This window comes from Mus musculus, chromosome 16 (assembly GCF_000001635.26).
Source record: "Mus musculus strain C57BL/6J chromosome 16, GRCm38.p6 C57BL/6J".
In the NCBI taxonomy this organism is placed as follows: domain Eukaryota; kingdom Metazoa; phylum Chordata; class Mammalia; order Rodentia; family Muridae; genus Mus; species Mus musculus.
In genome coordinates, this window is record NC_000082.6 from 18,325,456 (window position 1) to 18,349,079 (window position 23,624).

General features: G+C 48.3%; 2 protein-coding genes and 1 non-coding gene across 15 annotated transcripts in view; 1 reads left to right on the top strand and 2 right to left on the bottom strand.

Moving 5' to 3' along the window:
* Nucleotides 1–22,643, bottom strand: part of Tango2 (transport and golgi organization 2) — a 47,274-nt gene extending 24,631 nt beyond the window's left edge. For 3 of the 11 annotated variants that reach the window (XR_384570.2, NM_001359108.1, NM_001359110.1), the window contains exon 1: nt 22,416–22,643. The gene's annotated coding sequence lies outside the window, so the exon portion shown is untranslated. Of the gene's footprint in view, nt 1–5,898; nt 6,011–13,153; nt 17,950–18,342; nt 18,520–22,415 lie in introns of those variants that run through there. The other 8 variants (XR_384571.2, XM_006522230.2, NM_138583.2 and 5 more) reach the window with 6 other exon arrangements.
* On the bottom strand, nt 1,946–2,010 carry Mir185 (microRNA 185). The gene has a single exon (NR_029571.1). It is a non-coding gene; the product is annotated as a microRNA 185 (primary transcript).
* An 83-nt stretch (nt 22,644–22,726) lies between the features above and the next one.
* Nucleotides 22,727–23,624, top strand: part of Arvcf (armadillo repeat gene deleted in velocardiofacial syndrome) — a 58,895-nt gene continuing 57,997 nt past the window's right edge. For 2 of the 3 annotated variants that reach the window (NM_033474.3, NM_001272029.1), the window contains exon 1: nt 22,727–23,001. The gene's annotated coding sequence lies outside the window, so the exon portion shown is untranslated. The remainder of the gene's footprint in view (nt 23,002–23,624) is intronic. The other variant, XM_030248935.1, reaches the window with a different exon arrangement.

The window sequence follows — 23,624 nt, forward strand, 5'->3', positions numbered from 1 at the left end:
CAGGTTGTGTTCACTCTCAGGTTTGGAGAGGGTTTGTGCAGTGGCCTTGGTCCTAGTTGGTGCACACATAAAGATGGGCCTGTGGGTCAGGCCCTTGATAGCCCTCCTTTGCAGCACAATACACCTAGAACCCAGCCTATTCTCTACTCCAGGGCCCTAGGTGAGGGCCTTCAAAGTCTCCCTGAGGCACATCAGCAGAAAGCATGGGGTTGGAGACCTAAAGACAGCTGTCACTCACTTCTTCAGGAATCCTAACAGCCACTACAGCCTTGGAAGAAGCCCCAGCTCCAGGGATACCAAGGGTATCACTGTGACAGACACTGGCAATTCTAATTCTTGGGTCTATGAAATTAAGCTTCTTCAGACTGCCACCAAAGCAGTGCCTGCACTACCGTGGTAAGGAGGCTCAGGACAGTCTGTCACGGCTACATCTTGCCTTAGAGCCCTGGGGAAGCTAGCAGCCTCAGCAATCTGTGACAGTGCCACAACATCTGTCCCAGAGTAGCTGGCAAATTGGGGCTTAGAGTTCAGCAATCTCCAGAAAGGCATAAAGTCAAAGCCACATAAAAGACCTACCCTAGAACTAGGCTGAGACAAATGCTCTCGGGGTAAGGGAGGACTATACCCACAGCTATCTTCAGGAGCTCGGAAACATTGTGTATAAATAAAAGAGGAAAGCAGGGTATGGTGGGCAGGGCTTGAGCTCAACCCCAGGAATGCACACATAAACGGAAAGAGGTCAGTTGTCATCTAACCTCCCCAAGTATGCTGTGGCATGTATGCCCACTTCTAAATACAACAATAATCATTCATAAGATTTTAAAAGTAAAAAGGAAGAGGTGAGGTGATGGCTTAGCAACTGAGAAAACTGGCTGCTCTTCCAGGAAAACCAAGTTCCAATTCCCAGCACCCACACAGTAGCTCACAACCATCTGTAACTCCAGTCTCAGAGGGTCCATTCTAGCCTCCATGGGTCTAGGCACATATATGGTGTACACACATACATTCAGGCAACACGTTCACAATATAAAAATAAAATAAAATAAAATAAAATAAAATGGGGCTGTTCTAAGAGAAATTGTGGCATACCTAGCATTCTATAAAACAGGAAACAAAGCCACACTGTGGGGTGAAGAACCCTAAAATTCAGTGACCTTGGCAATTAATTAAGATTGACATGCATATCACAGACTAGCCATTCTAGAAAAAGAAAAGCAGTCAGGAAAACAGCTATGGGATAGAAAAAGCAAGAGAGAAAACCAGGGGTCAAAGCACAAAAAGGAATCTTTACAAAGTTCTTTGAAAAATGACAGCCGCCGGTCATTTTTCAAATGTGGTGGCACTCGCCTTTAATCCCAGCACTTGGGAGGCAGAGGCAGTTTCTGAGTTCGAGGCCAGCCTGGTTTACAGAGTGAGTTCCAGGACAGCCAGGGCTACACAGAGAAACCCTGTCTTGAAAAAAAACAACAACAAAAAATGACCGCCATAGGGCCCACGAAGGCCAACAGCATTATGGGGTGTGTGTGTGTGTGTGACAGAACAATGATAAATTCAAGACCGGACTGGACACAGCTAATGAGACAGGCAGTGCAAAGAACTGTCTTTATGGGAGGTATTGGACCTACATGCCCCTCCTATCAGCTGCTGGTGTCAGGAAGAGGCTTTGGCTCTTAGACTCCTTTGGTCCTCCCTAGGCTGTACTGGGTAGGACCTCTGGCAGAGGCAGCTATCAGCAGACATAGCCAGATCAAGGGTGTTTCTCTAGTTCAGCTGCAGGACCTGCCATCCTAGCTGGCCCTAGCAGACCAGCCCTCTAGGTTGGAGATGTGAGGAGGGCTCCAAGGTCCACAGGAAGGCCATCGATGTGTCTCCAGGCAGCCTGGAGTTGGAGGTGCTGCCAGAGCTCAGGGTTGCAGCATCGATGAAGACGCAGTCATTGGGAGAGAAGGACCAGAGGAAAGCCAGCCCCTGGGAGGGGACCATCAGGAACTGCCTTTCTCTCCAATCCCTCACCCCCCACTCAAGCCAGGCCCGCTGCCCCACAGTCCCTCTGCCGTCTCTGGCCAGCAAATTACTCCTCATACCTTTTTCCTGATATACCTCTCCCGTAACAGATCCTGCCTTTACCTAAGCCCAGATGTTTTCCCAGGAAGCGGCTGGCAAGCCCCTGTGAATGCCAGGCATCTCCAACCGGCACCCGAGGGTCTGATGCTCTTTTCGGGACTTGGTGAGGTCCCTTCTGCTATGCCACTTCTTTAGCCCCTTTCTTGCTCCTGTTCACCTGTGGGCTGAGAGCAAACCCTAGCCATTCCCTAGCCTTCTGATCGCACACTGCAGAGAAAGTAGGTACGTGATAGTCAAAACTACCTCACAGGGTTCACACCCCTGAACTCACTAGATACTTCCCATGCTCTCTGGACCAGCAGGGCCCATGGGACCACAACAGAGCGCTCGTACCACAGGGGGTCCTTAAAGGCCATAAGGCTGTGTCCGAGGGCCATGTCCTGGGGAGAGATGTGCCTGGATTTCTTCATGATAATTCTACCTCGCTATTCCTGGGCTTATTATTAGCTAGTGGGTTTTCAGTAGAATTTCTGTTCTTGGCAGTCCAAAAAAAGCCCGAGTGACCAGGGTCATAAAAACTGTAGAATTGCTTGAGGTCAGATTAGTCAGTTACAATGGTGAGAGATTAAAAAAATAAAACTCCCTGGAAGAGCTGGAGAAATAAGTCAGCAATTAAGAGCACTGGCTGAGTCGGGCGTGGCGCACGCCTTTAATCGTAGCACTTGGGAGGCAGAGGCAGGCGGATTTCTGAGTTTGAGGCCAGCCTGGTCTACAGAGTGAGTTCCAGGACAGCCAGGCCCACACAGAGAAACCCTGTCTCAAAAAACAAAACAAAACAAAACAAAAAACAAACAATAACAAAAAAAGGGCACTGGCTGCTCTTCAGAGGGCCTGGGTTCATTTCCCTGCATGCACAAGGTGGCTCACAACCATCTGTATCTCCAATTTCAGGGAGTCCAATGCCTTTTCCGGGCTCCCTGGTCCACTGCACACATGTGGTACATGGACATACACTCAGGAAAAACACCCATATACATAACAATAAAATGGAAAACAAAACCAAAAACCCTCTGGGCATTTGTAGAAAGGGAGGAGGGTGACAGCCTGCTAAGCACAGGGCCTCAGTCCTGGGGGTTCCTCGGAAAGCAGTGAGCAAAGGCTGAGACCATGATAGTAGATTCCAGCCTGGGGACTGGGACCCATGCCAAAAGGTTCTTGAGGTTACAAGTGCAGAAAGAGCCCAGAGCACCCACATCTCACACCCACCTGTCACTGGACAGAGGGCTCACACTATGTCCTTGGCCTCTATAAAAAAAGTCAAGCACCCCATTTCCACCAATACAAGTACACCTCTCTGCTCAGTGGGCTCACTGGCAGCCAAGGTGTGTACAGTGCAGGCTCAGTGCAGGAGACCTGGGCTACCTACAGCCTACATACTCTAATAGTCTCTTTGGAATGTCCTGCTTGTGGAAAGAGTCCTCACTAACACAAAGCCTTGGGCAATGCCAGATAGGCTCTGTTACTATGACTTGTGATGGTGGCCTTGGGACATGTAGTTATCAGCTGGATATTACAAAAAGTCAGCCACATGGTACAGAAATCTGCCAATTCCATATAATCAAGTTCTAGTAAAATAAAACCATGGATACCCAGCTTAGCAAGTTTTCCAGCTGGCAAATTCCATCTGTGTTGTTCACATACCGCTGCTGAGAATTGAGCAGGGGCACGCAGCTCCATTGAGAAATGGCAAATAGGAACCTGTGCCTAGTCTTGCTTAGATTCTGTGCTTTGTCCTTTTTCTACTGTTGATTTTAATCGATACCCATCCCTTGTAATAAACTGTACTAAGACTACAACTCTGATCTGATAGGGATCAGTTGAATGAAGATGGTTTTGAGGTTTCTTCAACAAAACTGTGGCCCTACAAGAAGTCACCACACAGTGACTCAGAGAGGGGAGCACCCTGGTGTAAGGCCATGCAGTGGCCCCTGCTTCCTGATGACACCCTAGCCCTTTCACTCCCTTCCATATCTGTGAGCTGCTATATTCACCACATTCCTCAGAGCAGCGGGGGCCCTAGGGCCCATCAACCGGCCACTTCGGCTACTTCCACAGCCCAGGCCACTGAACCCAGGTGGTCCAAAGAGACCACCGACCCCTTTGCTCTACGAGGACATCCCACAGGCCCAGAAAACTCTGCTGTTGGTGACTGCCTAATTGATCAAACCCAGACTCAACACAACCATCCTACATAGTAAGGGAAGATCAAAGTAAGACAGAAACTCAGTAGAGAAAACATTAAATTCTGTAACTCCAAGTTAACCAGTAGGGCTCAGAGTGTAGCCTGCATCTAGCCTGGGACAAATGGCTGAGGTGCCTACTTAACATAGAAAAGCAGACACTGGCCACCAGGTCCCTCCAGTGTCCCTCAGTCCCTACTTGCTATTGAGAGGCCAAACCTTTTAAATTCAGACTCTATTTTAGAGAACCTGACCTAAGTCTGAACTCAGGTAAACTAACAGGCCAGTACCTAGCATCAGTTTCCAAGTTACCCCCCAACAAAACCTGAGCCTAGCTCACCCCCAACAAGGTCAGCGCCCTTGCCTAATGGCCACCAATGCAGAGGGAAATGGAAATTAAATTTACAATTTGATTCCCAACACCAGCCAATTAATTCTAAACACTTACCCCACCCTCCAACTTGCCTTGCACCGATAGATATTTGGGGCTCCTCCTCACCAAAACCATACTGCACGACGGTGGTGCTCTGAGGGGCCGGAGCTAGCTCGAAGAAACAGGCCATACTATGATTGCATCAGATCAGCTCCTGTATGACTTTTGGAAACCTCTATCATTTCCCTGGCACTACATTACAGGGCAGGGCCCTCTAGGCTGGAATACCCCTAACTCTCCAGCCCAGGGCTGGGCTGCTCTTCCCCATATAATCCAACCATTTTGGTTACCCATTCTCTTTGTACCTTTGGGCCTCTGGCTGCTGCACCTGGTTCCCCTCTCTCCAAGCTCCCTTCCCCTCCTGCTCCCCACGGGGCACAGCTGAGGCTCATGCTCACTCCTGACTCTCCTTTAAGTCCCCACCTCTGGCTGTATTGTCCCACGACTATAACGAACCTTCTCCTCCATCATACGTAGGAGCACTCATGTTCTTTCCTTTCCTTTTTTTTTATTCATCTGGTGCCAAAACCCAGGACCAGTTGTGTTTCCTTTATATTTTTTATATTTCATTCACATATCAGATATTTATGTTATAATTCACAAGTAGTAAAATTACAGTTAATGGAATAATAAAAAAAAATTGTATCATTAGGGTCAGCACACGAGGAGCTGCAGCACTGGGAAGGGTGAGAACCACTGCTCTAGGAGTCAGCCTCCATGTCCTTGTAATTCACTCACCCTGCAAGTCTGTGAAACCACTACCATGTGGACAATGACAAGTTCTGCTACTACTCTGAAAAACGGCCTCCAGATCCCCTTAGACCTTGGCTACAGTAAGCTCCCAAATGCTTTAATCAAAAAGCAAACAGCAAGGGCTAAAAAAAAAAAAATGGCTTAGTGCTTAAGGGCATGCAGAACTCTAGTAGAGGGCCTGTGTTCAGTTCTCAGGACCCAAATAATGGCATACAACTGTCTATAACTCTAGGGGTCTGACACCCTTTTATCTTCTGTAGGCATCAGGCAATGCACACAGTGCACATTCATACGTGCAAGCAAAACACTCATATGCATAAAATAACAGTGAGAAGCTGTGATGGCTATTCCTGGTTGTCAACTTGACTACACCTGGAATGAACTACAATCCAGAAATGGAGGTCACACCTGCGATCCAGATCTTGAGGCTGGAAGACACACAGGCTTTTGATCCAGATCTTGATCTTAGGTCTTGATCTTCTTCCCATTAACAGCTGCCCATTGTTGGGTTAGTAGGACTGCAGCCTGTAAGTCATTCCAATGAATTCCCTTACTATTACAGACATTCTATAACTTCTGTTGAGAGACCACAGCAACTCCATCTCGGGTTCAGGCTCCATCTTAGAGAACCTGACCTAAGGTTGAACTCCAGTTAACCACCAAACCTACACCTAGCACTAGTCTCCAGGTCACTTCCTAACCACCACCAATCAGGAGGAAAGCAGAAGTTATAGTTGTACTTAGGATCTTAAAGTATAGCAAATTCCATAATAGTTCCCTGCCCCCCCCCCCCAATCAGCTGTGTGCCAAGCCGAAAAGCCCCTTGCTTGTTTGCTTGCCTCTATAAATGCTTGCTTGAAACTGGGCTCGGGGCTTCACCCTCCCATCCTGTGGTGTGGCTGAAGCTCAAGCTGGAATAAAGACCCTAGTGCTATTGCAGTCCAATTGGCTCCTTGGTGGTCTTTAGGGGCTCCAGAGACACAACACTGTGACTCCACAGAACCCCGATTAACTGAAGCACTAAGGTCCCCTGTCTTCCCTAAGCAGCCCCTTATCAGCCAGGAGCCATAAACAAATTTTAATTGAAAACAGACCTTCCGAAAATACAGAAAATAACAAATGAAGGCCAACACACTCTCAGAACTGAAGAGTATACCCATTGTGCTAGCTAATTTTGTGTCATCTTAACACAAGCTAGAGAGGAGAGGGAACCCCAAATGAGAAAATGTCTCCATAAAACCAGGCTGTAGGCAAGCCTGTAAGGCATTTTCTTAATTAGTGATTGATGGGGGATGCTCCTAGGTTCTGTAAGAAAACAGGCTGAGCCAACTATGGTGAGCAAGCCAGTGAGCAGCATCCCTCCATACCCTCTGCATCAGCTCTGCTTCCAGTTCCTGTCCTGCCTGAGCCCCTGTCCTGACTTCCTTCAGTGGTGACTATGGATGTGGAAGTGTAAGCCAGATAAACCCTTTTCTCCCTGGTTTGCCTTCAGTCCTGGTGTTTCTTTTTCTTTCCTTTTCTTCTTTTTCTTTTCTTTCTTTCTTTTTATTTATTTATTTGGTTTTTCCAGACAGGGTTTCTCTGTATAGCCCTGGCTGTCCTGGAACTCACTCTGTAGACCAGGCTGTCCTCGAACTCAGAAATCCGCCTGCCTCTGCCTCCCAAGTGCTGCGATTAAAGGTGTGCGCCACCACAGCCTGGCCCTGTCTTTTGTCTTTTTTTTTTTTTTTTTTTTTTTTTTTTTGAGACTGGGTTTCTCTGTGTAGCTCTGGCTGTTCTGGGACTCACTCTCAGAACTCAGATCCGCTGCCAAGATTCCCCTAACAGCTCTGGCCACTCTTGCTTGACATACACTTTAAAATATGCTCATGCTCCCTTTCCAATCAAAGTACGTGTTTTTTCACATCTTTCTGTTCTTTTGCCTCTAATCTCACTACAGACCAGGTTAAATTTCCTCTGACAAACTCAACTGTCCATTTTGAGTACAGCCTCAATCAAAATTTCTGGACTCTAACAGACTCCACCGTTGGAAGCCTTGAGGCAGTCTTTGCCACTTGTATTTCTAGCTGCATCCTGCCCGTTCAATTATAACATTCTGGGGCTTCTCTAGCCCACATCTCCAATCTTGTAAATTCACCTTGCAGGACAGTTCCAAAGGTTTAAAAACTTCATGGTCAAATTTAGTTACAAAACAAAGAGTGTACCTTTTCTGGAGAATTTTCTACATTAGTGTCTTTTATTTCACTGTGACAACATCTGAAAGAAACTTGAGGGAGAAAGATTTTGGCTCATAGTTTCTGACCATCATGGCAGGCAGGATATGGTGGAGACCATGACCTAGCCTGTGGCAGAGGCTCCTCATGCCATGGAGAACCAAGAAACACATAGTAGGTAAACCATGGCTGAGTATGATCTACTTTCTTTTTATTTTTTGTTGTTGTTTGTGTTGTTTTGTTTTGTTATTTTTGAGATGGGGGTCTCAACGATGGAATTCACAAATGAGACCATGCTGGCTTCAAACTCACAAAGAACTACTTGCCTTTAACTCCCAAGTGCTGAGATTAAAGGTGTGAGCCACCATGCCCATTTTCAGCAACTAGGCCCCCAAAACTGTGATACCTGCTGGGGAACAAGGAAAACATGAGCCTAATAGGAGACAGTTTGAATTTGAGCTATATAAACACTGAGTATTACAAAGTAGTCAGTCTCACACTTACTTAACATTAGCTTCCTTCTTTTTTAGAATGTTTACAGAAAATTAGAATGCTTTAAGCAGATCCTGGAGGAAATGTGGTCAAAAATTCTCTGGCATGTACAAAGCATATAACCCCCACCCTGTCCTACAGCCTACATGGGAGCTCCTTCATGACCAGGGTCCTGGTACACACTCTGAAGTATGTCCTACTTGCTAGAACATACAGGGGGCTGGTCAATACACAATGAATGGATGGACACCTACACTAAACAGCTCTGTCCATGTCTGAGAACAGCCAAGGTCCTTCAATGCAGACAAGATAACAAAGGAAGGTCTCAGTGTTCTGTGGCGGTCAAGACTTCCAAACCTAAGAGAGTACCCCAACTTTCTCTGAGCTGTCCTTGGCTACAGAGCCTCCCCATCTCTAGCTCTATCACCAGAGTATGGGTAGCTCTGGCAAATAGGTACTGGATCAGGCCCTTTCACTTCCTGTAGGGCCCAGCCCCGATTAAAATAGATACTTGGAGGACACATGTGGCCTCTGTTGGCTGAGGTCCAGGAACAACAGCACTTGGGACCTGGCAGTGCCTCTGCTGACCATGCCAGGAAGATGGGGGGAGGGCACTAGAACTGAACCTCAAAAGGCTGCTTGCTAGTCCCCAGTCACTGGCAAGAAGGAAAACTTTCAGTGTGTTCCATACACAACTGATGTTATTAGGCACACCCGGACCATGCCAGAAGGATGTACAAGATGTAAAGAGAGTCTTCACGTATGAAGCTTAGGACTTCCAGTTTTCTAAGCCTGCTGATGAAAGTCTTCTCAGAATGATGGCTCAGATTCCCTGGTCCAACTAGCCAATTCTAAAAACCAGAAAGTATCTTGCATTTGAGCTATTGTTTTGGTTTTTTAGACAGGGCCTTCCTGTATAGCCCTAGCTGACCTAGAATTTACTATGTAGACCAGTCTAGTCTAAAACTCACAGAGATCTCTCTGCCTCAGCCTCCCAAATATGCCAAGCTGGACAGCAGTGGTGGTACATGCCTTTAATCCCATCATTCAGGCAAAAGATCTCTGAGTTCAAGGTCTACACAATGAAACCTTGTGGTGGTTTGAATAGGTTTGACCCTCATAGATTCATGTATTAGAATGCTTGGTCATAGGGAGTGGCACTATAAGTATGGCCTTGTTGGAGAAAGTGTGTTACTGTGGGACAGGATTTGAGGTCTGATATGCTTAAGCTATACCCAGTGTGGCACGAAGACTTCTGTTGCCTATGGATCAAGACATAGCACTCTCAACTCCTTTGCCAGCATACTGCCTGCATTTTGCCATGCTTCCACCATGATGATAATGGACTGAACCTCTGAAAGCCAGCCAGCTCCAATAAATGTTTCCCTTTACAAGGGGTTGCCATAGTCATACTCTCCCTTCAGAGCAATAAAACTCTATGACATTCCGTCTCAAAACAACAACAAAAGGTGTGTCCCACCCCAAGCTAATCTTAGTACACAGAAAGGATTGGGAAGGACAGTTTTCCAGGAATCCCTGGCCCATTTGCTAATAATGCTTTCTAGAACCATCTCAGTAAGCACTGTCCATTCAGGCGGCCTCAGAGGTTCCACCATCCTTCCTAGAATCCCATTCTCCAGTTGAGATTCCCTCCTTTTTGGTACATCTATGTGCCTGCCTCATGACCTACCTACCACACCCTTCCTTCAGCTTAGTGGAGCAAACTCTTACATCACAGCAAAATTTCCTTCTTGAAAAAGCAAGCCTTGCCCCTAACCCCAAATTCAAGATATTTGGGGTCATGATCCTACCTAGTACAGTCTCTCTGCTTGTGGCAAGTGGGCTCAGTTCCCCGAATGAAGTCTGCCTACCCTTCTCTGAAAAACTCCAAGAGTCATAAAACTCCTCTGTTTACCCATACTTTGAAGGGAAGATTCTCTTCCCTTTGAGGCCCCATCTGATTGTCTATGGCCATGCTGTTATCTCTAGTCCAGAATTTATCGGTGTTTATCTCTCTCCTTCAGATCTCATGGTGATAAACATGGCAACTATCCCTCCAAATGAAATTCTTCTCTGGACCCAAGGGCCTGCTCTCCCCCCTCAGGACCCTCTCTCCTAACAAAGTTCTTTGAAAGGCTGATCTCATGTCAGCTCCTTCCCACAAACCTTCGTTTTAAGTTGCAACAGCTCTGAACTCGCTATATAGCCAAGACTGACTTGGAACTCCTTTTCCTCCTGCCTTTGAGGCCTGAAATCGCAGGAATATACCACACCTGGCTAAAATTTGCCACCTTTACTACATAAGTTTTGTATCCTGCCTTTTTAAATAACTTTCTTCCTAGCCCAAAGTGAGACCAGACTTGTCTGTTTGGATGATGCAAGGCAGGAGAACAACTGAGCTTCCCAAATGCTTAGCCAATGCCCAGGTGTCTGGTTGAACCATCGGGCCGGTCCCACATTAACACTCCCAAACCCTCAGGCCTGGCAGCATCCCCAGGTTCCAATGATGCAGCAGGTAACCTTCACCCCAGTTTCTGCTCCAGTGTCTAGAGAGCCGGTTTCTTTCCTGGCTATTCATAGATGCTATGGTTTGGCTACATCTCAAACTCAGCCTCACCAACCCCATGGGGCAATGGTGCTAAGTGGTGCTGGGTGCTAAAAGAGTTTGGCTGGAGAGGGGGCTGGAGAGATGGCTCAGTGGTTAAAGGCACTGGGTGGTCTTCCAGAGGACCTGGGTTTGAGACCCAGAACTCACATGACAGCTCAGACTGTATGTAACATGTACAGTAACGCCCTCATCTAGCATTTGAGAGCACTACATGCATGTGGCACACATACATACATGCAGGCAAAACACTCATACACATAAAAATAAATAATAAATTAAAAGAATGTAGGTCTAGAGGGAGGCCCTTAGGTAAATGAGGATGCTGGCTTTGATAAGGCCTAAGGAGGGCTTGCTTGCTTGTGGGCTTTTGAAGAAGCGACTCATTACAAGAGCTGAAAGCACGTGCTCCTGATACTGCCATCTTCTGGATGATGCAGCCAGTGGAAGATGGGGGCTTGCCAGAGTCGGCACCACATCTTATGTATGTTCAATATCTTAGAAGAGGAAAAGGGAGGAGGAAGAGGAAGAGGAGGAGGAGGAGGAGGAGGAGGAGGAGGAAAAGAAAAACAAAGAAAATTGAAACCTGTTTTGCTGTACTGCAGCAGTGAGAACTAAACTAACAGAGTCGTTCTGTACTCGCATGGTAGTCTATATACAGAACTCTACCACTTGGGAGATAAGACAGGAAGATCAGAAGGTCAAGGTTATCTTCAGCCATTTTTCAGTTTAAGGTCATCCTGGAATACAGGAGACCTTAGCTTAAAAAAGGTATCTTCTAGAAGCCTAGCTGGATCATCGATGCTGCAGTGTCTGGGAGAAATGAGGACACGTTAATTAAACACTTGTGCCCCCATTCTGACTCTCTCAGTGGTTAAAAACAAGGCACCCGGGAGCTGGTGAGATGGCTCAGTGGTTAAGAGTGCCGACCGCTCTTCCGAAGGTCCTGAGTTCAAATCCCAGCAACCACATGGTGGCTCACAACCATCCGTAACAGAATCTGATGCCCTCTTCTGAAGTATCTGAAGACAGCTACAGTGTACTTACATATAATAAACAAACAAACAAACAAATAAATCTTTAAAAACAAAACAAAACAAACAAACAAACAAACAAAACAAGGCACCCAAGGAACTGAATTCTCCCAGGGATCTCCAGCTGGACGAAAGCCCAGGGACAACCCAGGGAAACAGTCACCGTGTCAGATGACCTCACGAGAGAGACTAGCCTGGTCAGACAGGCTTAGTGTCCTTGCTGGACTGCTTAGTAACACTTCCTTCCTTCTCTTTAAACTGTTAGGGACCCTCATTGTTAGGGACCCTGCAATGAATGTTAGAGCTGAGAGGCTGCCCCTGTGGAGGGGATCAGCCAGGCTTTACAGGCTACCGAGCACCTTCCCTAAACTGTTAAGGCATGTGCATGTGGCAGCCCTGAGATAAGGCGGAATGCTAGGATTCGTTTCCTAAATCATAACCTTATTCACTGATCCGCTGCGTTCGGAGGCCCTTCTCTAAAGATTACTAACACAAGGACAACTACACAATATTACAGCTTCCCCTGCCAGTGCCTTCAAGGACACGGATCACCTACATCTGTCTCAGAGCACCTGATGGAACAGGCCTTATGGGTAAGCATGGGATGGGCAAGCTACTCGGCCTCTGTCCTTCTTCCCAGTGTGGCCGCAAAGCAGAAACCTTTTACTGCTTTTCACTATTAACTTAGGTCTTTAATTTTTTAAAATTTATTTATTTTATGTATAAGAATCTTATTAATTTATTAGTATAAGTGTCTGTATATATGTCTGTGTACATCATGTATGTCTATGGATAGTTGTGAGCTATCATGTAGGTGCTGGGAACAGAACCTGGATCCTCTGTGAGAACAGCAAGAGCTTTTAACAGCTAAGCCATTTCTCCAAACCTTTCATTTGAATCTTTTAATTAGTTTATTGAGGACAGTGGTGGAACTTGGCTTGTTGGGACAAATGCTGTGGTTCTAAGTCCAAAAATAACACTATCCCTATTAGCCATGCCAGTGTGCCAGTAGACCAAGAAGCAACACAGTAAGGAGGTCCATAGCTTCAAAACCTTATGTTCGTGTGGTGCTGGAGATGGAACCACAGCATCATACATGCCTAAGGTTGCTTACAAGCACTCGATCTACTGCCCTGCCCTGGAGCAGCACACAATGGCAAATAACAAGTCCCTGCCTGGGAGCAGCAACAAGCAGATAGCAGCCAAGAGAGCAAACATCACCGTCTTTTTTGTCAGTGACTCGTCTATTAGTCAGGGTTCTCTAGGATCACCGAACTTATGGAATGTCTTCATAAAGGGAATTTCTTATGATGACTTACAGTCTGTAGTTCAACTACCCCAACAATGGTCAGCTGTAAATGGGAAGTCCAAGAATCTAGTAGTTGCTCAGTCCTACGAGGCTAGTTGTTTCAGCTGGTCTTCTGTAGAAGTAGACTGCAAGAGATGTGCTGGAAGTAAATGCAAGCAAACGAAGAAGAACGAATTTTTCTTTCCAATGTCCTTATGTAGGTCTCCAGCAGAAGGTGTGGCCCAGATTAAAGGTGTGTACCACCATACCTGGATCCAGAACAAATTTTGTCCCAGGCTGACCTTGAACTCAGAGATCTTGCCTTAGTCTCCTGAGATTAAAGGTATGTATTGGGCTGGTGAGATGGCTCAGCCTGTAAGCACTGACTGCTCTTCAGAAGATCCTGAGTTCAAATCCCAGCAACCACATGGTGGCTCACAGCCACCTGTAATGAAATCTGATGCTCTCTTCTGATGCGTCTCAAGTCAGTTACACTGTACCTATGTATAATAATAAATAAATCTTTTAAAAAAATAAAAAGATAAAGGTGTGTACTACCCTATCTGGGCCTAAGATCTAGTGGGCTTTCAGATCCATTCAAGATCTTCATGCCAAGATCCAGGTCAGAAACTTGTGTCTTCCAGCCTCATGATCTGGATCACATGTGAGCCCTCCAATTCTGGACGGTAGCTCATTCCAGATATAGACAACTTGACAACCAGGAATAACCATTACAGACTAGATATAAGCAAGACCTGTCCATGGTGTCAGAAGGCAGACAGAACCATCTGGTCTCAGGGACAGTGTTGTGACAAGAAGAAGCAGATGCCTGGGCGACAGCAGTGGCTTTTGTCTCTGCCTGTGAATGGACTGGCTTCCTAATAGAATCCATCAAGTATGATGCTGAAAACCTGTGTGCCTGCCGTTGGCATGTTTCAAGACAAAGAAAGCTGCCTACTTCCAAAGAGCCCTAGAAGAAAACTCAGAAACCTTGCTCTCCCCATACTGATATATGCAGCAGAAACCAAGAGAGAATGAGCCGATGTCATGGCACAGAACACAGAGGCACAGGGCAGAGCACAAGTGGACTGTCTTATTTACCTGAGCACCGTGCAACATAACCCAGGACCTTGAAAAAAAGCAAGCAGGGTATGTGAACAGAAAGGTGGCAATGTGGGGCACACACAAAGGAACAGGAGTGATGTTTTTCTGACTTCCCAGCTGGAGAGCTAACAATTTGAGACAGTCTATCAGGGGTGTCTGGATCAAGGCTTTGGGCAGAGGCTTTGGGGCTCATGCAATCAGCTGACAACTTCAATGACAAGGAGTAAAAATATCAGTCTGAAAAAGATGGTCAGTGGCCAGGTCCTGCAGCCAAGTCACTGCTGGCTGTAGTAGCTCCTGGGGGTGAAGCTGTTCTTTTGGGCAGGACAAGACAGGAAGAAACTTCCGATGTGATGGGCTGTGATCTGGGCTCCAGGGAGTGCCAGCAGAAGAGGTAAACACATATGGAACACAGTGTCACCATTCCTGAGACCTTGGCTGAGAAATCCCCAGGCAACCAATCAGCTGCAGCACCCTCCTCTCCTCCCATCTTGGCAGCCAGAGCTCTGTAAGCCTATGCTGCTCAATCCAGCTGTTCCACAGCAGTTCACCATGACAAATTGTCTCCTGTGATACCTTCTCCTCAGATCTCCCCAATGCTCTGAAGACATTAATTCAACCTCACACCAGGGTGTCATTCACAGTTCAAAGGAATAGCACAAACCAAACATACTATGGGCTTGACAGAAAGCTTGATACAGGGCTGGCAAGCATTTCAGTTTTCTCTTGGTAGGAAGCCCAGCCTGTCCCTTGCCCCCACAATAGCGACAGGCCTGGCCCTCAGGTGGCTTCTATCACCTCATTTTGTATTAAATAATAAATACATAAAATAGGATATTCTGTTTAGTTTGTTTGTTTGTTTTTTGAAACAGGAGCCCTGGCTGATCTAGAACCAGACAAAATATGGCATTTCTTTTTTAAAAAAAAGGGGACGGGGTGGGCTAGAGAGATGGCTCAGTGGATAAGACTGCTCTTTCAGAGGTCCTGAGTTCAATTCCCAGCAACCACATGGTGGTTCACAACCATCCGTAATGGGATCTGATGCCCTCTTCCGGTGTGTCTGAAGACAGCTACAGTATACTCATATACATAAAATAAATATATCTTTAAAATAATTTATTTATGCATCTGATAGTTAGCTTACATGCATGCCTATGTGTACCATATGCATTCCTGGTGCCTGCAAAGGTCAAAGAGGATGTCAGGTTTCCTGGAAGGCGCTATCTGGTTGCTAGGAGCCAAACCCAGAACCTGTGCAAGAACAAGTGGCACTCGGGAGGCAGAGGCAGGCGGATTTCTGAGTTTGAGGCCAGCCTGGTCTACAAAGTGAGTTCCAGGACAGCCAGGACTATACAGAGAAACCCTGTCTTGAAATAAACAAACAAACAAGAACAAGTGCTTTTAACTATAGAGCCATCTCTAGCTCACAGCTTCTCCAGAGAGGATAGAGGCAAGCACTAAGACACCTTGCCAGTAGACACAAGTGTCAGCAGTATACCATGGGAGTAGTTGCTGGGACATGGAGGCATTTTTTTTTTTAAGTTTGTATACATGACTTTTGAAATCTCAAAGGGGAGCTGGGTGTAGCATGCACACCTGTGATCCTCCAACCTAGGAGGCAGAGACAGGAGGATGGCCAATTCAATGTCAGCCTAGGTGACATAGCAAGACACACACACACAGACACACACACACACAGACACACACACACACAGAATATTAAAGTTGACAGCACCCTGGAGGCCAAGAAATAAGACAGCCAGGAGCTCAAGGCCAGCCTGGGCAACATAGCAAGTTCTAGTCTCATCAAGACTATATTGCCTCAAAGAACAAACAATGAATAGTTGAGGTAAGAGGTGAAAATGGTACAGATTATCTCAAAAAATCAAGTTGGCTTGAGGTGATCTTGTTGTCAGGAGCCCTTTACCAAGCAGGCCCTGTGGTCTGAGTCAACACACGCCAGACTCACAGTTACTACTGTTGTAAGCTGACTGACACATCACCAAAGGACGAACTCTGGCTCTTCCCCACCTAGTGTCAACAACAAACTTGGCTCTGTTTCTAGAACTCCTCCAAGCCTTCCTGTCCTGTTCTTTGTACAGGTGATCGGTCACCCACATCCAGGGAAGGGCTAAGGGGTACCATATATGAGAGCAAGTAGGTGATCAGACTGCATCTAGCTGAGGCAGGGTGGAGACACAGGCCAATGACGTGAAGAGAAGCAAGGGCAGGACCTCCTCCTGGACCAGGGTTAATGCGTTTGCCAGCAAAAAGCAAGTGGCCCAGCACAGTCAGTGCTACGGGTGCCGACGCTTACCAGGATTTTCATATACAGATATTTTTACATTTGTTTGTTTGTTTGTTTGTTTTGAGACAAGTTCTCACTGTGTGGCCCTGACTAAGCTCACAGAGTTCTGCCTGCTTCTGCATCCCAAGTGCTGGGATTAAAGGTGTGAGCCTCCATGCCTGGCCTCATTTACAGGTATTTTATGTTAAGATAACAATACACTTAAGGCCTGAAAAAAATGCATATGATCTTGGGTATGGCCTTATCTCTCTTCCCAGACACAGTTAGAGAACCTCAAACAAAACTGTTGACAGTAAGATATCCTACCTTCCTCTATTCCCAGGGCTGAACTTTTGACTTTGAACCTAGTTAGGAGCCATGAATAAGACAGGACTTTTAAACCTCACTCAATGAGATGCATCAGAGAAGCGGAGAAGCTCCGAGCCCAAGCTCTGAAGTATGTTTTACTTTTTTCTTTTGGGCACCTCTTTTGTGCCTAATCTTCATACTTAAGCCTCTATTTAAATATCTTTAACACAATCTCCAACTCTGCTTCCTAAACTGGCTAGCCTGGAATTCTTTTCATCATCAAAGCCTGGTGTGATCTGAGACTAGGTCCTTAAAACTAGGGGAAATTCTCAGGCTGCTGACTTGACAGCTGGGAGCTGGGCCCCTCTGCCATGTGTCCCCCAAACACTTAAAGTAAAATAAAGACACAAAAGTAAAATGAAAATGTGGGATTGGGGACCATGTGGGGGAACCTGAAGAGATGTGAGCACCACAGCATCTCACATCCCAGCAGCAACACTAGGAATCTGGAGGAGGGGCAGAGGCTCTGTTCTATCTGGGAACAGTCACCCTCTCCAGCAGACCACATGACCCAGGAGGTCTCAGGGAAAGGGGAAGAAGCACGGGCCTGGAAGCCAATCACCCTGGCTTGCAGCAGCCTTGGAAACACATGCCTCCTTGGCTAGAGTTTACTTCACTATGTACAAGGTTGGACTAATGAAACTACCTTAAAAAATTGTCTAGAGGACATGTCTCTCACCTGTCCCTTATAGCTGTCACATCTACCCCATAGAAGATGGCTGAGCTTAGTAGTGGCAAAACGGTAGTCAGCAGGCCCAGACAGCAGACAGGTCTGCTGAGCAAGGCATTTGCAAGGGCATAGGGTGCACTCTAAAGACATGACTTATCGGGCAGAAGGAAACATAGGAAAGATGCTGAGGGTACATGGATGGATCTCAACATCAGGGCCTCCTTGTCCACTGTCCAAGAGGCAAACAAGCAAAACCTCAGCTGCCAATGAGCCTAGAGTGGGGCCAGACCTGGCCTGGATGCAGCCTACACGCAATGTCCTCCCGTTCTGAGCAAGGGTTCACTACGCCAGCCCAGTAAAGCCCATATCAGGCATAAGAATGACCCAGCACTTGCTGTCTACTCTGACATTCTGTGAAGCCCAAGGCCCCATCGGAGGTTTCAGAGTGAGAGGGGCGACATGACTAGGCTCCAGAGTAATTCTTGACACTGGAGACTGCAGCCCTTCACCCTGCAACAACCATGCAGCTCTCTGTCCCGCCAATCTAGCCTCTTACACAGCAAGTCTGCCCCTGCTGCCGAGACCCTTCCCCGCACCCAATCCTGACAGGGATAAATAGAAACATCTTCCAGTACCGTGAGGGTTTTGCTTTCAATTATCAGAGACAGTCTGGTCTGGTCTGTCAGACTAGAGTCCCGAACCAGCAGGCCGTTTAGTTTCCATTTAATGCCTTGGAAAGGGAAAACTGAATTATGACGAGAAGGGGCGGACCGCCTCGTCCTCGACCAACCTGATCCAGACCGCGTTCCAGGAGCCCGGCGCCCGACCTTGGGTCAGCCCCGCCAGGAGCGCAGCCCGCTAGCCCCAGCCACCCGCTGCACACTCACCGCCTCCGCCGCCGCCGACTTCCGGGTGCCGCACCCGCGGGCTTTAGCCTCCAGCCCAGAACCCGCCCGGCCCGCCTCCAGAGCGCTCGCTATTGGGCGCAGCAGCGAAGGGCGGAGCATCGAACCCAGAACCGCGGCCTTGTTGGCCGTATGTGCTGTCGCTTAGAGATATAGCGCTCCGCCCCCGCAGCTGCACCAAGACTGGAGATGCACCAAGGCTGGCGATGCACCAAGGCTGGAGCTGTGTGGGCATCTGGTCCTTTCATGCAGCCACAGCTCCTCAGCCTGTGGGTTATCTCTGTGAGACCCTGCACCCCGCCCGGTTCAGGCGCTGGACCCACCTCCACCCCCTTTAGACAAAGTCCTGGTCTTTATCTCTAGACCATATCATCTGTCCCAGATAGCCCTCCCCTCCCTTTGTCGCCTCCAAGTCTTACTAGACTGCCTGTATCCTTGGCCTCTGACTTCTCATCTATTGTATTCCCTGCACTAAAAAACAACACAGAACACGGACTTCTGCTCCACCGTGCCTTCCATAGTCCTTAAGAAGTCACAGAGGCTGTTCTGTGAGTCCAGACCCCCAAGGATGAGGAATTTACCATGCTTGAGCTATGTTTGGACAATGACTGGGACATTTAGAACAGGGCCAGGACAATCACTGGGGGCTTCCTGTACCTGTTAATATCAGGTTGTGTAAGGGGCTTGAGCATCCATCGCTAAGGTGGAGGGAGCATCAGAGGTCCTCCCCAAAGTGAGTACTCAGTACAAGGATCACAACCACATTAAAGACAATGATACTGTACTACAGACTCTCAACCCAGTTGACTTGATACCCAGTTCTCATTCACTCCACTTGAGAGATGTAAATATAATTGCTCAGAGCAGTTAAGCTATTCACTTGAAGTAAAATAAAGGGCTAGCAAGATAGCTGCCTGGGTATAGATGCTCGCTGTCAAACCTGGCCACCTGTGTTCCATCCTTGGGATCCACATGGTGGAAGGAGAGATCTGTGTCCTTTATGTTGTTCTCTGATCACCACATGTGCATTGTGGTATATACTCACAAAATAAAATGTAATTGATTTAAAAAAAAAATGCCGGGCTGGTGAGATGGCTCAGTTGGTAAGAGCACCCGACTGCTCTTCCAAAGGTCCGAAGTTCAAATCCCAGCAACTACATGGTGGCTCACAACCATCCGTAATGAGATCTGACTTCTGGAGTGTTTGAAGGCAGCTACAGTGTACTTACATATAATAAAAAAAAAATAAATAAATCTAAAAAAAAAAAAAAAAAAAAATGCCAAGTGGCATTAGCTGCCTGGACGATCTAGGTGCCATGGTCCCAAACTTCAATGCTGATGTTTTGCAGAAAACTGGAACTCAGAGAGGCGAAAGCAAGGCTGTAGCCAGACCCAGTCACAGCTCTGCCCTCTCTCACACAGCCTCACCAGCATTCCTCCTGAGAACTAAAGGAAATCATTTGCAAACATGACCAGACTCCGGAGACTATGACTCCTGGCCAGCAGGTGGCAGACCTAGCTAGGCACTTCCATTCTTCCTCCAGCTTAGCACAGTCACCCTGTGCTCCTGCCAGCTGTCTCCATCTGAGCTGCCAGATCACTTGGTCTACAGGACTAAGAGGTAGTCATGGACAAGCAGGACACGGGCTTGAGGCTAAAAGAGCATGGTCTGGGATATAGCAGATACACAGTAGCTTGTCCCCAAAGCACCAAGCCATGAATTCAGAGTGGGACAATGGCTGGATATGCTTTCTCATCAATCCTATCCATAAAGAGAGATGTAAGAACATGTTGAACAGTGGTTCGAATCCCATCACAGGCAGCAGGTGGCCCTTTGGGGGCGGGGGGGATTTGAACCTCTGCCCCAATTTTTTCCTTAATTATTTATTAACTTTACATCCTGATAGCAGCTCCCCTCCTTCCTCTCCTCCCAGTCCCAAATCCAACCCCCTATTACACCCTCCCCTCCTCCTCATAGAAGGGGGAGCCCCCCTTGGGTACCACCCCACCCTGGGACATCTAATCCCAGCACACCCTCTCCCTCTGAGGCCCAACTAGGCAGTCCAAATTAGGGGAAGGGGATCCAATTCCTGCCCCTATTTTTTTTTTTTTAATAGTTATGCACTCTGACATTCTCTCCCATTTGAGTCTGGCTCATTGTTCATTCCTCGAATGGGAGCTCACCACTTTTTGTAAACACCTTTTTAGGATTTAAGTGCCAACTAGTTAGGAAGTTCTTCCTGACAAACACTTCCTCTCTGTGGCTTTCCCCAGCACTATCCCTACAGAAATGGCCAGCAGCTGGATGGATAAGGAGGATGGGGGGGGGGGAGTGGGGGGGGGAGTGGGGGGGGGGGAGACAGACAGAGCAAGAAACACACACACAGTGAGAGAGAGAGAGACAGAGACAGAGAGAAAGACAGAGAGACAAACAGAGAGACAGAGAGGCAGAGAGAAGGGGGGAGATATTCATTATTGGCCCTGGTAAGGAGACTGTAAGATAGCAGCCCTGAAACCTATCTGAGCTGTCTCTATCCACCCTGATTTCCTCTATGCAGCTGATGATCAGGCTCTAAAGCAGCCAGGTCTCTAAAAGGGGACATTCCTACACTGGGAGGCTATGTCTCCCTTTTGCCCTCTTCTAGCAGAGAAAAACCTGTTCAGCCTCTGTCCCATCAGCAAGTATGGGGAAGTGGTATGATCCAGAGCTATGGGGTCTTCAAGAGAGGTGCTCCAGGATGAGTACGGGCCAGGGTAGAGCTGGATTGACTAAATCCACTTCTAACTGAGGAAAGAGAGTCCCCACCACACAGCAACTTAACCAGAAAGACAGCTGTAGTTAGTAGAGAGCTGTAGTTACAGCTTTACCTAGAGAGAGCTACCTTCTTGGAAGACTCTGCTTTCTTAGAGTTGCTCACTCTGCCTTGCCAGAGCTGCAACAATATCTCAATACCAGGATGCCAAATGGTGTTCATTTCAAGTAGCAATACCAACGGATTAGTAGCAACTGCCTTGACTCTGAAAAGCTCCTGGTATCAATTTGTATTGTAGGCGACCCAGAAGTGAGCTCCTGCTCCAGGCATTTACTTTCTTTGTCTTCACCAAGCAACCCTTATTGGGTGAGCACACTGGACTCAGCATAGGTGGGTGAAATATGACCATCTGGGTAGACCCCCTACACACACAAACGCACACACACACACACACCCTGGCCTCCATTAGCACTATCTGTAAGGGGCCTTGGGAAACACCGACAGCCCAGAAGAGTTGCTCATTTCCAGTGCACTCAGGATAAGAGGCTTCTGAGCAAGCACAGGCCAGATTCATTTCCACAGTCTGCACTTCCATCTCCTGTTTATGTTACAGCATCCCCCGTGGGTCCCCTCCACTGCCTTATGTCACTGCAGAGATGTGTTTGGTGTGCTTTACCTAGTAGGGAAATATGTGTTTATCTTTTCAGGCAGTGGATAAAGCTCCTTGATATTTCTCCAAGACTCAAAGCAGGGCAGAGGAAATCGGGACACCAGGGTGTAGTGGGGAAGAGATAAACACATAATTCCCCTTTCCCGGGAAGAGGACGCTTTTCATTGCCCCGGGGAAAGAGCAGTCTCATGCAGCTGTAGGGAGTGCCCAAAGGCTCTGTAAATACAGGCTTCATAGAAGAAAAAAAGCTCTAGTTTTTCTAGAGTCTGCTTTTGCCCTCAAAATCACTGCAACCATCCCCACTTTGTACCAGCCTAGCTGACCTTGTTCGTCCTTGCTGCAGGGGTTATGGGGACAGTGAGAGAGCCCCCAAGGCTGGAAGTCCAACGACTGGGTTCACGCCCTGGTTGCCTAAAGCCTCAATTTTCTATCTGTAAAATGGGATTTATCTTTACACTTGCGGAGTGTAAGATAAATACCATTCTATGCCAATAGAAAGGAATCGACGCTCAATGTCCGGTTAACAGCAGGATACCTGGGAACTTGGGGTGGAGATGGAGACAACGCTGCTGGAATCCGGGAGTGACCGCCTGCCCTGCAAGTTCCAGCTCAGGGCCTACTATCCCCAGAACTCCTCTGAAGATGGCCGGGAGGGGGCAACTCCGAGCCTCCTGCAGCTGCTGCAGCCACAGCATTCCGGGCAGGTGTCAGGGCCTGCTCTGCTAGGGGGCCGACCTGGGCTAAGACTGACAATACCAGGAACCCAACAGCAAGCCGCAATCTCTGCACATCCATCCAATCGGTGCGGGTTGCGGGGCGCGTCTCTCTACCAATGGGAAAATTCGCAGTTGGATGGGGCGGGGCGGAGGCCTCGTCTCCGGCCAGGTCCGCTTTGCGCACGGGCAGCGGGAGGGGTAGGAGGGCTAGCCTGCTTGCTGGCTGCTCCAGTAGGGGAGGAGGAGTGTTCCCCCCCTCACCTCCTCACAAGCACAAGTTGTGGCCCCGGGAGCCACTTTCGGTGCTGGGCGCTGGAGAGGCCGCTCCCCGCGCACCGGGGGACCTGGGGACGCCTGTCTTGGGGGCGGAGGCCGCGCTGCGGAGCCGCCCACGCCGCGCGCCAGGTGAGCTCGGCCGGGTGGGCGGGGTCCGGCTGTGGGCCTGGGGCTGGACACTCGGGCCCCGGCCAGGATTAGGGGTAGGTCCTGGGGGAGCGAGCTGGTATAGTGTCTAGACTGAGATGCGGACTAAGATAGGGACAGGGTCCTGGGCTCGGACTTTAGGTCTGGGTGGGGCTCGGAAGCTGGTTCTTCTGCTCACCCGCGCTCTAGCACACGACGGGTCCCCAGAGACCCGGGTGGTTGGGGGCGGGTCCCTTTGTGCATGACCTCAGGGCTCTGTCCAACCTGGCTACGGCGCCGGCTTCAGCCTCCGGGCTGTTCAGCCTCCGGGATGAACTGGACCCAGCTCCCACAGCTTTGCCCTCCGCGAGCCACTGCAGAGCCTGCAAGCAGGGACCCGACGGCTATGGAAACTTTACCAGGACTCGGGCGGCGAGGCTGGGGAACTTCCCGGGGTGGTACGGCTGTTGGTGAGCGCAGGGTCTTGGCGATGCCAAGGGAATGTCCCTACGCAGCGACGATGCTCCTAAGGCCTCACAAAAGAGAGAGGAGGCGCTGCTGGGAATCCCTTGTCTGGTGTCCCTGCTTGAATCTCCTCCCTAGATACCCCTACATTCCTCAGTGGG